Below are 13014 nucleotides of genomic sequence, written 5' to 3' on the forward strand. Positions count from 1 at the left end.
TTAGCGTTTCGTTATAATAATAATAATAAATATAGCTGCAAGCAGCAATGAGGGGGCCAAGCAGAATAGGCCGGAGTAGCCACGGTGACAAGATAGAACTCAGCAGACACCCGGGATCAACAGGGCTGAAACAGGGATGAGTATTGCCACCGCCTCCGCCAGCCAGCCCCCCCCACCTAATCACCCCAGCCCGTCCCACCCCATCCTGCCCTGCCCTGCTCTTGCACGCACGCATTAGAATTAACTGGATGGAACATGTTGTCATCAGTTTCACATCAAAAAATAAAAGATTGATAAAACACATCAGCAACTACACATCAAAATGCAATATTGCTAATTGCAGCACCCCCTACAGGTCAAAGGTCACCGAATTTTTTGAGCATCCTCCTAATGGGGTCACAAATATATGTAGTAAGTTTGGTTATGATACATGGCAGGGTTGCTGAGATATGAGCTCACTTCCTGTTTGGCGGCTTCGCCACCAATTTCGATTGGCTGTTACGGGCGAATGCTTTTGTCAATTGTTCCAGAGAGCAATATATTGAAAGGTTATGGTCTGAAGATGGTCTCTGCCAATTTTGGTGAGGATCCGCTGAAATTTGTGACCTGCGAACACTTATATGTTTTTTTGATTAAATCCAATATGGCGGCCGAATCAATTACGATGACATCACAAGTTGGCTTGGGTGAGCCTAAGGACCTCCAACAGTATTACCAGACACCACTAGTGCGTTTTAATTCTAAGCACAACTTCAGCTACAGGCCAAAAGGCATGTTTCTTAATTACAGCGCCCCCTAGAGGTCAAAGGTCACCAGATTTCTTGAGTGTCTCTCTGATTGGGTCCTGAGGCCATGCACCAAGTTTGGCTTTGATACATGCAAGGGTTGCTGAGATATGAGCTCACTTCCTGTTTGGCGGCTTCGCCGCAAGATTCGATTGGCTGTTACAGCCGAATGCTTCTGTCAATTGTTCCAGAAAGCAAAGCAATGATAATGCATGGTCTGAAGATGATGTCTGCCAATTTTAGTGAGGATCCACTGAAATTTGTGACCTGCGAAAATTTTTACGTGTTTTTGATTAAATCCAATATGGCGGCCGAATCAATTACGATGACATCACAAATTGGCTTGGGTCGGCCTAAGGACCTCCAACAGTATTACCTGACACCACTAGTGCATTTTAATTCTAAGCACAACTGCAGCTACAGGCCAAAAGGCATGTTTCTTAATTACAGCGCCCCCTAGAGGTCAAAGGTCACCAGATTTCTTGAGCGTCCCCCTGATTGGGTCCTGAGTCCATGTACCAAGTTTGGCTTTGATACATGCAAGGGTTGTTGAGATATGAGCTCACTTCCTGTTTGGCGGCTTCGCCGCAAACTTTGATTGGCTGTTACGGGAGAACGGGTTTAGTTCCGAAGACAAAAAGGAATAACTTTTGTGAAGCTTGGTCTGAAGATTATGTGTGTCAGGTTTGGTTTTGATCGGAGAAAATTTGTGACCTCTGAAGACTTTTAAGTGTTTTTGATGAAATCCAAAATGGCGGAAAATCCATCATGGCGGAAAATGACGTCACAGGGTGCGTTGAACTCGGCTTGGTCCAAGGATTCTAACAATACCTAATTTTTGACAATCGGATCAACGGGTCAAAAGTTACGTGCGTGAACGCACATCCAACTTTGGCCTGTTGGTGGCGCTAGAGCGCTCAAGGTGCCGGTATGAAACTTGGTGAAATTAATCATGAGACTGTCCTTAATCAGTGTGCCAAATTTCAGAACTTTTCACCAGACGGTTCTATGGGCTGCCATTGACTTCAATGACGGAAGCGTAATAATAATAATAAATATAGCTGCAAGCAGCAATGTGGGGGCCAAGCAGATGAGCAGGAGTTGTCATGGCAACCCAATGTTGCTACATTATACATACACCCAATTAACCACCCGTCCCACACACACACATATACACAGATAAACTTCCTCTCCCACACACCCCAATAACCCCCCATACATATGCACACCTCAAACATCACCAAATGTATTGTGCATAGTCAGGTTGTAGTCACGAGTCCATATACCAAGTTTGGTGTCGATACGAGAAAGTGTTGATAATTATAGCACCCCTAGTGGTCAAAAGTCACCAAATTTATTGTGCGTCCTCAGGTTGTAGTCACGAGTCCATATACCAAGTTTGGTGTTGATACGAGAAAGTGTTGCAAATTATAGCACCCCTAGTGGTCAAAGGTTGCTAAAATTATTGTCTGTCCTCAGGATGAGGTCCCAAGTCCATATACTAAGTTTGGTTTCAATATGTGAAAGCATTGCTGAAACATGAGCCCACTTCATGTGATTATAGCGCCACCTATAGGTCAAAAGTCATCAAATGTATTGAGCCCCCTCCTAATTGGGTCCTGAGGCCCTCTACTGAGTTTGGTGTTGATACGCAAAAGCCTTGCTGAGATCACTTCATTTCCTGTTTGGCGGCTTTGCCGCCAAACGTGATTGGTCGTCACAGGCAAGCGGTTTGGAATATGTCTCCAAAAAGCAATGCGTTTATGAGTCATGGTCTGACGATCATCTGCGTCAAGTTTCGTGAAAATCGGACAAACTTTATGACCTTTGATGCCTTTTAAGTGTTTTTGATGAAATCAAATATGGCGGTCGAATCAATTATGTTGACGTCACATGTTGGCATGTGTCGGCCTAAGGACCTCTCAAGGTATTAACAGATATCACTAATATGCTTTAATTCCAAACACATGACCCGTTACAGGCTAAAACGTAATTTTGCTAATTATAGCGCCACCTATAGGTCAAAAGTCATCAAATTTATTTAGCCTCCTCCTAATTGGGTACTGAGACCCTGTACTGAGTTTGGTGTTGATACGCGAAAGCCTTGCTGAGATTACTTCACTTCCTGTTTGGCGGCTTCGCCGCCAAACTTGATTGGTCACCACGGGCGACGGGTTTTGAATATGGCTCCAAAAAGCAATGCATTTATGAGTCATGGTCTGAAGATCATCTGCGTCAAGTTTCGTGAAAATCGGACAAACTTTGCGAACTTTGATGCCTTTTAGGTGTTTTTGATTAAATCCAATATGGCAGCCTGATCAATTACGTTTACCCCATAAATTGACATCTGCGTTGAGTTCGGTCTCATCCAAGGATTCCAAATATACCTTAATGTTCAAAATGTGGTGTACCATTCAAACGTTATGTGCATAGATGTAATAAAAAATTTGAAATGTTGGTGGCGCTAGAGCACTCAAAGTGCAGACTTGAAACTTTGATAAATTAAAGATATGACTGAACCGAATCAATGTGCCGAATATCCCAACTTTTTACTGTATGGTTTAATGGCAAATTAGCGTTTCGTTATAATAATAATAATAATAATAAGAATACGTAGAATCACTATGGGTTGCCGCGCAGCTTCGCTGCTTGGCCCCCAAATATAGCTGCAAGCAGCAATGAGGGGGCCAAGCAGTTGAGCAGGAGTTGTCATGGCAACCCAATGTTGCTACATTATACACACACCCAATTAACCCCCCCTGTCCCACACACACACATATACACAGATAAACTTCTTCCCCCACACACCCCAATAACCCCCCACACATATGCATACCTCAAACATCACCAAATTTATTGTGCGTAGTCAGGTTGTAGTCACAAGTCCACATACCAAGTTTGGTGTTGATACAAGAAAGTGTTGATAATTGTAGCACCCCTAGTGGTCAAAGCTCATTAAATATATTGTGCGTCTTCAGGATGTGTTCCCGAGTCCATGTACCAAGTTTGGTGTCGATACGATAAAGTTTTTCTAATTATAGCGCCCCTAGTGGTCAAAGGTCACTAAATGTATTGTCCTTATTCAGGATGTGGTCCCGAGTCCAGGTACCAAGTTTGGTGTCGATACGAGAAAGTGTTGCAAATTATAGCACCCCTAGTGGTCAAACGTTGCTAAAATTATTGTCTGTCCTCAGGATGAGGTCCCAAGTCCATATACTAAGTTTGGTTTCAATATGTGAAAGCATTGCTGAAATATGAGCCCACTTCTTGTGATTATAGCGCCACCTATAGGTCAAAAGTCATCAAATTTATTGAGCCTCCTCCTAATTGGGTCCTGAGACCCTGTACTGAGTTTGGTGTTGATACGCAAAAGCCTTGCTGAGATCACTTCACTTCCTGTTTGGCGGCTTCGCCGCCAAACTTGATTGGTCAAGACGGGCGATGGGTTTTGAATATGGGTCCAAAAAGCAATGCGTTTGTGAGTCATGGTCTGAAGATCATCTGAACCAAGTTTCATGAAAATCGGATGAACTTTGTGACCTTTGATGCCTTTTAAGTGATTTTGATTAAATCCAATATGGCGGCCAGATCAATTATGTTGACATCACAAAATCACATCTGTCAGCCTTAGGACCTCCCAGAGACATCACTAGTATATTAACATTAACATTAACAGACACCAATAGTAAGTTTTAATTCCAAACACATCACCCGTTACAGGCCAAAATGTAATTTTGCTTATTATAGCGCCACCTATAGGTCAAAAGTCATCAAATTTATTGAGCCTTCTCCTTATTGGGTCCTGACCCCATGTACTGAGTTTGGTTTTGATACGTTAAAGCTTTACTGAGATATTACTTCGCTTCCTGTTTGGCGGCTTCGCCGCCAAACTTGATTGGTCGTCTCAGGCAACCGGTTTTGAATATGTCTCCAAAAAGCAATGCGTTTATGAGTCATGGTCTGACGATCATCTGCGTCAAGTTTCGTGAAAATCGGAGAAACTTTCTGACCTTTGATGCCTTTTAAGTGTTTTTGATGACATCCAATATGGCGGTCGAATAAATTATGTTGACGTCACATGTTGGCATGTTTCGGCCTAAGGACCTCTCAAGGTATTAACAGATATCACTAATATGCTTTAATTCTAAACACATGACCCGTTACAGGCTAAAACATAATTTTGCTAATTATAGCGCCACCTATAGGTCAAAAGTCATCAAATTTATTGAGCCTCCTCCTAATTGGGTACTGAGACCCTGTACTGAGTTTGGTGTTGATACGCGAAAGCCTTGCTGAGATATCACTTCACTTCCTGTTTGGCGGCTTCGCCGCCAAACTTGATTGGTCGTCACAGGCAACCGGTTTTGAATATGTCTCCAAAAAGCAATGCGTTTATGAGTCATGGTCTGACGATCATCTGCGTCAAGTTTCGTGAAAATCGGACAAACTTTGCGAACTTTGATGCCTTTTAAGTGTTTTTGATGAAATACAATATGGCGGAAGATCCAACATGGCGGAAATTGACGTCATGGGGTGCGTTGAGTTCGGCCTCATCCAAGACTTCCAAAGATATTGCGATATTCAAAATCGGGCATACGGTTCAAAAGTTAATTGCATGGATGCAATGTCAACTTTGACCCATTGGTGGCGCTAGACTCTCTGTGGTTCAGGCATAAAACTTGCTCAAATTAATTTTTATACTGTCCCGAATCAATGTGCCAAATTTCACAACTTTTTACTGTACGGTTCTATGGGCTGCCATAGACTTCAATGACAGCGGAAAGATGTGTAATAATAATAATAATAAATATAGCTGCAAGCAGCAATGAGGGGGCCAAGCAGATTAGGCCGGAGTAGCCACGGTGACAAGATAGAACTCAGCAGACACCCGGGATCAACAGGGCTGAAACAGGGCTGAGTATTGCCAACGCCTCCGCCAGCCAGCCCCCCCACCTAATCACCCCAGCCCGTCCCACCCCGTCCTGCCCTGCCCTGCCCTGCCCTGCCCTGCCCTTGCACGCACGCATTAGAATTAACTGGATGGAACATGTTGTCATCAGTTTCACATCAAAAAATAAAAGATTGATAAAACACATCAGCAACTACACATCAAAATGCAATATTGCTAATTGCAGCACCTCCTACAGGTCAAAGGTCACCAAATGTTTTGAGCGTCCTCCTAATGGGGTCATGAATATATGTAGTAAGTTTGGTTATGATACATGGCAGGGTTGCTGAGATATGAGCTCACTTCCTGTTTGGCGGCTTCGCCACCAATTTCGATTGGCTGTTATGGGCGAATGCTTTTGTCAATTGTTATAGAGAGCAAGATATTGATAGGTTATGGTCTGAAGATGGTTTGTGCCAATGTTGGTGAAGATCAGATGAAATTTGCGACCTGTGATAACTTTTTGATGTTTTTGATTAAATCTAACATGGCGGCCGAATCAATTACGATGACATCACAAGTTGGCCTGGGTCGGCCTAAGGACCTCCAACAGTATTACCAGACACCACTAGTACATTTTAATTCTAAGCACAAGAGCAGCTACAGGCCAAAAGGCATGTTTCTTAATTACAGCGCCCCCTAGAGGTCAAAGGTCACCAGATTTCTTGAGCGTCCCCCTGATTGGGTCCTGAGTCCATGCACCAAGTTTGGCTTTGATACATGCAAGGGTTGCTGAGATATGAGCTCACTTCCTGTTTGGCGGCTTTGCCGCAAGTTTCGATTGGCTGTTATAGCCGAATGCTACTGTCAATTGTTCCAAACAGCAACGCACTGATAAGGCATGGTCTGAAGATGGTCTCTGCCAATTTTGGTGAGGATCCGCTGAAATTTGTGACCTGCGAAAATTTGTACGTGTTTTTGATTAAATCCAATATAGCGGCCGAATTAATTATGATGACATCACAAGTTGACTTGGGTCGGCCTAAGGACCTCCAACAGTATTACCAGACACCACTAGTGCGTTTTAATTCTAAGCACAACTGCAGCTACAGGCCAAAAGGCATGTTTCTTAATTACAGCGCCCCCTACAGGTCAAAGGTCACCAGATTTCTTGGGCGTCCCCCTGATTGGGTCCTGAGTCCATGTACTAAGTTTGGTTATGATAGGTGAATGGGTTGCTGAGATATGAGCTCACTTCCTGTTTGGCGGCTTCGCCGCAAACTTCGATTGGCTGTTACGCGCGAACGGTTTTAGTTCCGAAGACAAAAAGCAATGCATTAATGAGGCATGGTCTGTAGATGATATCTGTAAAATTTGGTATCGATCGGACAAAATTTGTGACCTGTGAAGACTTTTAAGTGTTTTTGATGAAATCCAATATGGCGGAAAATCCATCATGGCGGAAATTGACGTCATAGGGTGCGTTGAACTCGGCTTGGTCCAAGGATTCCAACGATACATCATTTTTGACAATCGGCCATACGGGTCAAAAGTTACATGCGTGAACGCACGTCTAACTTTGGCCTGTTGGTGGCGCTAGAGTGCTTGAGTTGCCATCATGAAACTTGGTGTAATTAATCATGAGACTGTCCCCAATCAGTGTGCCAAATTTCAGAACTTTTCACCAGACGGTTCTATGGGCTGCCATTGACTTCAATGACGGAAGCGTAATAATAATAATAATAATAATAATAAGAAAAAATAGAAACACAATGGGTGCCTTCGCAGCTTCGCTGCTTGGCCCCCAATAATAAGAAAAGGTAGAATCACTAAGGGTTGCCGCGCAGCTTCGCTGCTTGGCCCCCAAATATAGCTGCAAGCAGCAATGAGGGGGCCAAGCAGAGAGTTTAGCAGGCCAGATTTGCCACGAAACTGAACGCAGTTGCATTAAACATATAGCATTAAGCAGTCACAGCTAGTTCCATGGCAAACAACCCAAGATTGGCTGAGTTACAAGGTCAAGTTTCACATCAAAACATAGCTGATTTTGTGGGGCTGAACCAAGGCTGAGTGTTGCCGCACCCTCCCTCAGCCAGCCCACCGCCGCAATCGCCCCTGCCCGTCCCACTCCGCCCCACCCTTGCACGCACGCATTAGAATGAACTGGAAGTAACTTGCTGTCATCAGTTTCACATCAAAAATGAAAGATCGACTGAGATATGATCACACTTGCTGTGATTTAAACACAGAGGTCAACACACATCAACACAGACAACACAACATGTGGTGAACACACATCCAAATTTGGCCTGTTGGTGGCGCTAGAGCCCTTGAGTGAAATTAATTATTGGACTGTCCCCAATCAGTGTGCTACATTGTATAACTTTTTACCAGACGGTTCTATGGGCTGCCATTGATTTCCTTTGCAGAATAACGCACATCAGCAACTACTGGCCAAAATACATTTTTGTCAGTTACAGAGCCCCCTAGAGGTCAAAGGTCACCAAATTTCTTGAGCGTGTTCCTGATGGGGTCTGAGGTACATGTACTAAGTTTGGTTTTGATACATGAAAGCGTTGCGAAAAGTGAAATATGAGCTCACTTTCTGTTTAGCAACTTTTTCTTCTTGTTACGTGGCAAGCATGGTATGTGCATTATGGCCACCCTGAACTGGAAGATGACTCTCCTTTTACAGAATATCGAATAAAAAATAACGTTGGTCCATGTGTCATTTCCAGCTTTGGAACTTGGTGCATGGTCAGAGCTGACTGGCGCTGGATCCGAGCTGCAGTGTTCAATATGGCATTGACTATGAATTGGCCAGATTTATTAGCCTAGTGTCCGCCATTCATTTGTATGGAGGGCGGGACTTAATCACTCTCTCCAGTTATATATAATACCCCCATGTGTGAAACAACATAAGCTTCAATCAGATGTGTTTTCAGATATATGTTGGGTGCAATAATGGTGTGACTGTTACTAAATGTTGGAGCCTATGTAATGTCAATAAAATACAAATATTTTTGTCTGACTTTATCCTTTATTCACATTTCTTTTTTTTTAATCATGCAAATTAGGCCTACCACATTTTATGCAGATATTGCCTGATTTGCTGAGTCTGGATATGAGATTTCAGAAAACTTGCAATACAACAATGATGTTTTTTATGATAGTAAATAAGTTTCATGGTAGTTAAGTTTCATGGTGATATTTGTTTTTTAACCTATCACCTGTAATCTCTAACCTTTCCATCAAATGTATTTTGTGTTCTGTGTGGAAATATTTTGATATCGAGAATGGCAAATGAAGTAGGGACTTTTATTGTGACGAGTATTATCCAATAACTCCTCTGTGACATCTACCATCTTTCTTTTAGCTGACTACAACTGTCGAGGTAAGACGCAAAGTTAACATCTCCAGAAAATGAATTGATATGTCTGTATATTTGGTTTTGAGCTACTTATAACAGAATAGGCACACAAAAATATGTCTAGCTGAGGTGCATCTGGAGAGCCACCTTTGTTAAATGTGTTAGCAGCTGCTAACGTTTTAGTGTCACACTATGAACGACAAACGTTAACGTTAAAGTTAGGCAGACAGGAAAGGTAGTGATTGTGTAAAAATGAATTAGTAACTTTAATAGCCTAACGTTACATAAAACATATTATCCTATGGAAGCAGGCAATGTGTTAATCTCATGAAATACGTTGTATCGTCGAATTAAGTTTACATCATGCTGGCTTCACGCCATGATGCAGGGTAACGTTGTTAGGCACGTTTGATTGTGAGCAATTAACTTTGTGGTAACGTTAACGTTAACTGAACTCATTTGGAATAGAACTAACTGTTGGAAAACGTTTTTCGGTACTATAACCTTGGTTGAGTTTTGGAGTCATGTCTGATCTTGAAAGCCGTTTGGAATGCAAGTTAACCTTAATGTTAGCAGAGCCCGTTTAGACATTCTCTGCTAAATCAGACAGACTTCTAGCAGCTAACTTATAGCTGAAGGGAGAACATAGCAAACCCGTACGAGTTGATTAAGCATTAAACAAATGTATGGCTCCGTTTCATGTACACCGTGTGTAAAGGCAGGTAACTATGTACAATTCTTAACAAATGAAGTAATTTAATTGATTTTAAACAGAGGATGTGAAGTTATCCTAGGTTAAATTGGTCTTGTTTGGGTGGAATGTGACCGAGGCTGCTAAAATCATAGCTATGAATACGTAGGTTACGGCTAAAATACTCTTTTACAATTACAAGCAAAATCACTCGTTTGTAAGCTCAAAGTACATATCTATGTAATTGTAAATGCTAAGTTTGTATCTTTAATAAACTATATATGTTAAATGTTTTCCAGATTTTGGATTCCTTTTTGAGCAAGTTAATTGAAGGTAAGTGTTAAATGTTTCAGGGCTTTTATGTAACGTAGCAACTACTACAACTTCTAGGGAAATTTTGAAACTTTTATGCTGCATTGCCTGCAAAATGTAAAACCGTAGTGCTAGTAAGAAATATGCCATATGTTTATCTGGAATAATTACAGCTGTGCTCGGCCTTGTGTATGGCCTTACAGTTCTGGACAGAAAAACTAGTATATTACACTGATATGTGCTGATTCAGAGTAATTTCTATGGCCTCATAGTAGAAAGTCATGAGAATCACTGCAGGGACTCCTCCTGGTATTATTTGTGTTATGGATGAATGTGGTGTGGCATGCATATGAAAGTAAGGAAGGACGGTTTAAGTGTTGTAGAGGGAAACATTACTGCTGTATTGTAAGTTAATCCTAACATTTGGTTAATAGTCTGATTTGTATACCGGGATGCAGGTTGAATTGGGTTGCTGGGCTTTGGACAGAGATGCTCACATAGTTGCTCATCCTGAGCTTGGATTAGTTTTATTCCTGTCTCGTATGCTTTGTACTTTAGGTCAAGAATGTGTATGCCTAACTAGGGTGTAGCTGTAAATGTGTGCAATAGGTTCCATTTCATGGTACTTGTGTGTAGGCCTAGTGGTATGTAACAATCCTCCAGATTTGTTTAGCAGATTAATAATAGCTATAAAGCTACATATCACCCCTTTTGATAAATGCAGTGTGGCCTACTCTAGCAGGAAGTGCAAAATAAAAAAGTAACATTTGCCTACTGCCCCCATCAAGGCAAATATTTCAAAAAAATATAAATATCCTTGATTAGACTATGTTCGTGTTTTGTGGAAGAGAAAATTGGCGTTAGTCCTGGTTTTAGTAGTAGTAGTGGGCAGTATGCAGTCAGATAGGTCACCATAGGCATATTTGGATTTGCTACGGATGGATTCACAAATAAATAAATTACATTTGGCAAGATACTTATATACAGGCTAAATGCAAATGGGCTACGCCAATGCATTATATTTTACATTAACAAAATGCAGAAAAATAGAACGGATTGAAAATAAAGTAGTCAGGTATGTCTGTCATTTGCAATCAATTGCAAGCAATTGGTGTACTGGCATGTTTAACTGTTAGCTGCAGTGCAATGTTACATTATGTGTAAGTTAAGTACAGAACCGACTGTGCAACCAGATTTTTTTCTGTGCTCTTAAATCTTTTAACTTGGGCGCATAAGTGCTCCTGGATTTTTTTTTTTTAAATGTAGAGCCCTGTCTTAAGTTCAGAAGTTAAAGAGTCTTTATGATGTAAATATGTACATTGTTATTGCCTGTTTATCAGAACTGATGAAAGTATTAGTGCTAACTGTATGAGATTTCTATTGTTTTCTGTGTATTTTGCAGATGCCGCGTCCAAGCAAGCGGTCCAGGGCGGCCAAGAAGAGAGAGGCTGACTTGAGGTCCACTGAGGTCAGGCTGTTGAGCTTTACTATATGTCCTGATGTATTATGATTGTGTGTTTAATAGGAAACATGTAATGTTGGACACATTTGATACGTTTCTCCCCATTCTTATTTACAGTAGTTTTTATGTTTGCTTGAAATATGCCGCTTACATGTTGAATGTATTTGATTTTAATGAAGGATGTGCTGCATGTCTAATTTAAAGGAGAAATCCAGCGAGTTCTTACATAGATCTACGTTTCTCAAGGTGACCAAGTATTGTCGGTACAAAAAATGAAAATGTTTGTTTTACCGGTAGCTGCTGGTTGTAGCAACTTGAGCTAGGAAAAACTGATTGTTTTGATTTTGTTTCATACCAACAGTACTCAGTGACCTTGAGAAACGGAGACCTATGTGAAAACTCCATATTTCCTTTTGAAGTTGCTGAATCATGATCTAAATATATTAACATTACTGTTCTGAAAGTATGTGTATATTAGTTGCTTTAATGATGGAATTATTAAAGAAGTATGGTATGTTAGACTTGGTAACTTTATGATGGGTTTTCTGTGTTACAGGTGCCGAGCAAGAGGTCCCCGGTGGCGCAGGTTGACTTGGTCTCCTGTGACGAGGTTGGGCGTCCTCGTAAAAAAGCCCACACACAGTCTTCGGACGCTATACAGTCTTCGGACAGCCAGTTACAATGCCAGTTACAATGCCAGTTACAATGCCAGTTACAGTCTTCGGACGCAATACAAGCAAACTCTACCAACTCTCAAACAAACTCTACCAAAACTCTGAATATGTGCCATGACTCTGTTGTAAACTCATTGTCAAGTAATGTGAAAGAAAATAATGCTACTGATTGTTGTTCTTTGAATGAATCTGTTGACTTCCCAGAGAGATCTGTGCTGATGGGGTCTTTTCATCAAGGTCATTCACGGTTTGGAAATGTGCGCAACAAGCAGTGTGGTGCCATCAGCTTGACTGCTGTTTTGAAGTCCAAGATGAAGAACGTGTGGAGCTGGGAAACTGGAGATCTTGATGATGTTTTGATTAAGGGAACTGTTCTATACAGGTCAATGAGTGGACAGGGTAAAATAAGAGACCATGGAAGGGGTTACATTGCTGTGTCTGAATTACCTAGGCAATATGAAGTGTGGAATTGTGATTTTGCAATAAACTTTGCTGAATCTTACACTGGATTTATTCACGTTGATGACTATGACCATGCTTTGCGTGATGTTGCCATGCCTTTTGATGTAGCACTGCAGCGGGCACTGTTTAGCAATGATGCTTGTTTGTTAACCATTTGTGCTAATACATGTGCTATAGTGAATGCAGGAGCAAGGTTTGCCTTTGTTGATTCACATGCAAACAGGAATGTCAACCAGAGAGGTCAGAGGACAAGTTGTGTTGCATACTTCAGCTCTGTACAGGCCCTGATCACATCTGTTTATGACTTTGCACGATCTTTTGGCGTAAGCACACCACGGTTTGAGGTAACTGGTGTCACAGCAGTAACTCA

The 13014-nt window shown here is 41.6% G+C and overlaps 1 long non-coding RNA gene across 1 annotated transcript; it reads left to right on the forward strand.

Annotated features, from left to right (window-relative positions):
* Window positions 1–9042: 9042 nt before the first annotated feature.
* Window positions 9043–12684, forward strand: LOC143103096 (uncharacterized). Its single transcript, XR_012982718.1, has 4 exons — window positions 9043–9067; window positions 10034–10067; window positions 11449–11514; window positions 12065–12684. It is a non-coding gene; the product is annotated as an uncharacterized LOC143103096 (long non-coding RNA).
* The last annotated feature ends 330 nt before the right edge of the window (window positions 12685–13014 follow it).

Source organism: Alosa pseudoharengus, unplaced genomic scaffold, assembly GCF_046254945.1.
Source record: "Alosa pseudoharengus isolate Yale_2024_CS ecotype anadromous, Long Island Sound unplaced genomic scaffold, YU_APseudo_1.1 YU_APseudo_1.1_scf_4, whole genome shotgun sequence".
NCBI classification, from domain to species: Eukaryota; Metazoa; Chordata; class Actinopteri; order Clupeiformes; family Clupeidae; genus Alosa; species Alosa pseudoharengus.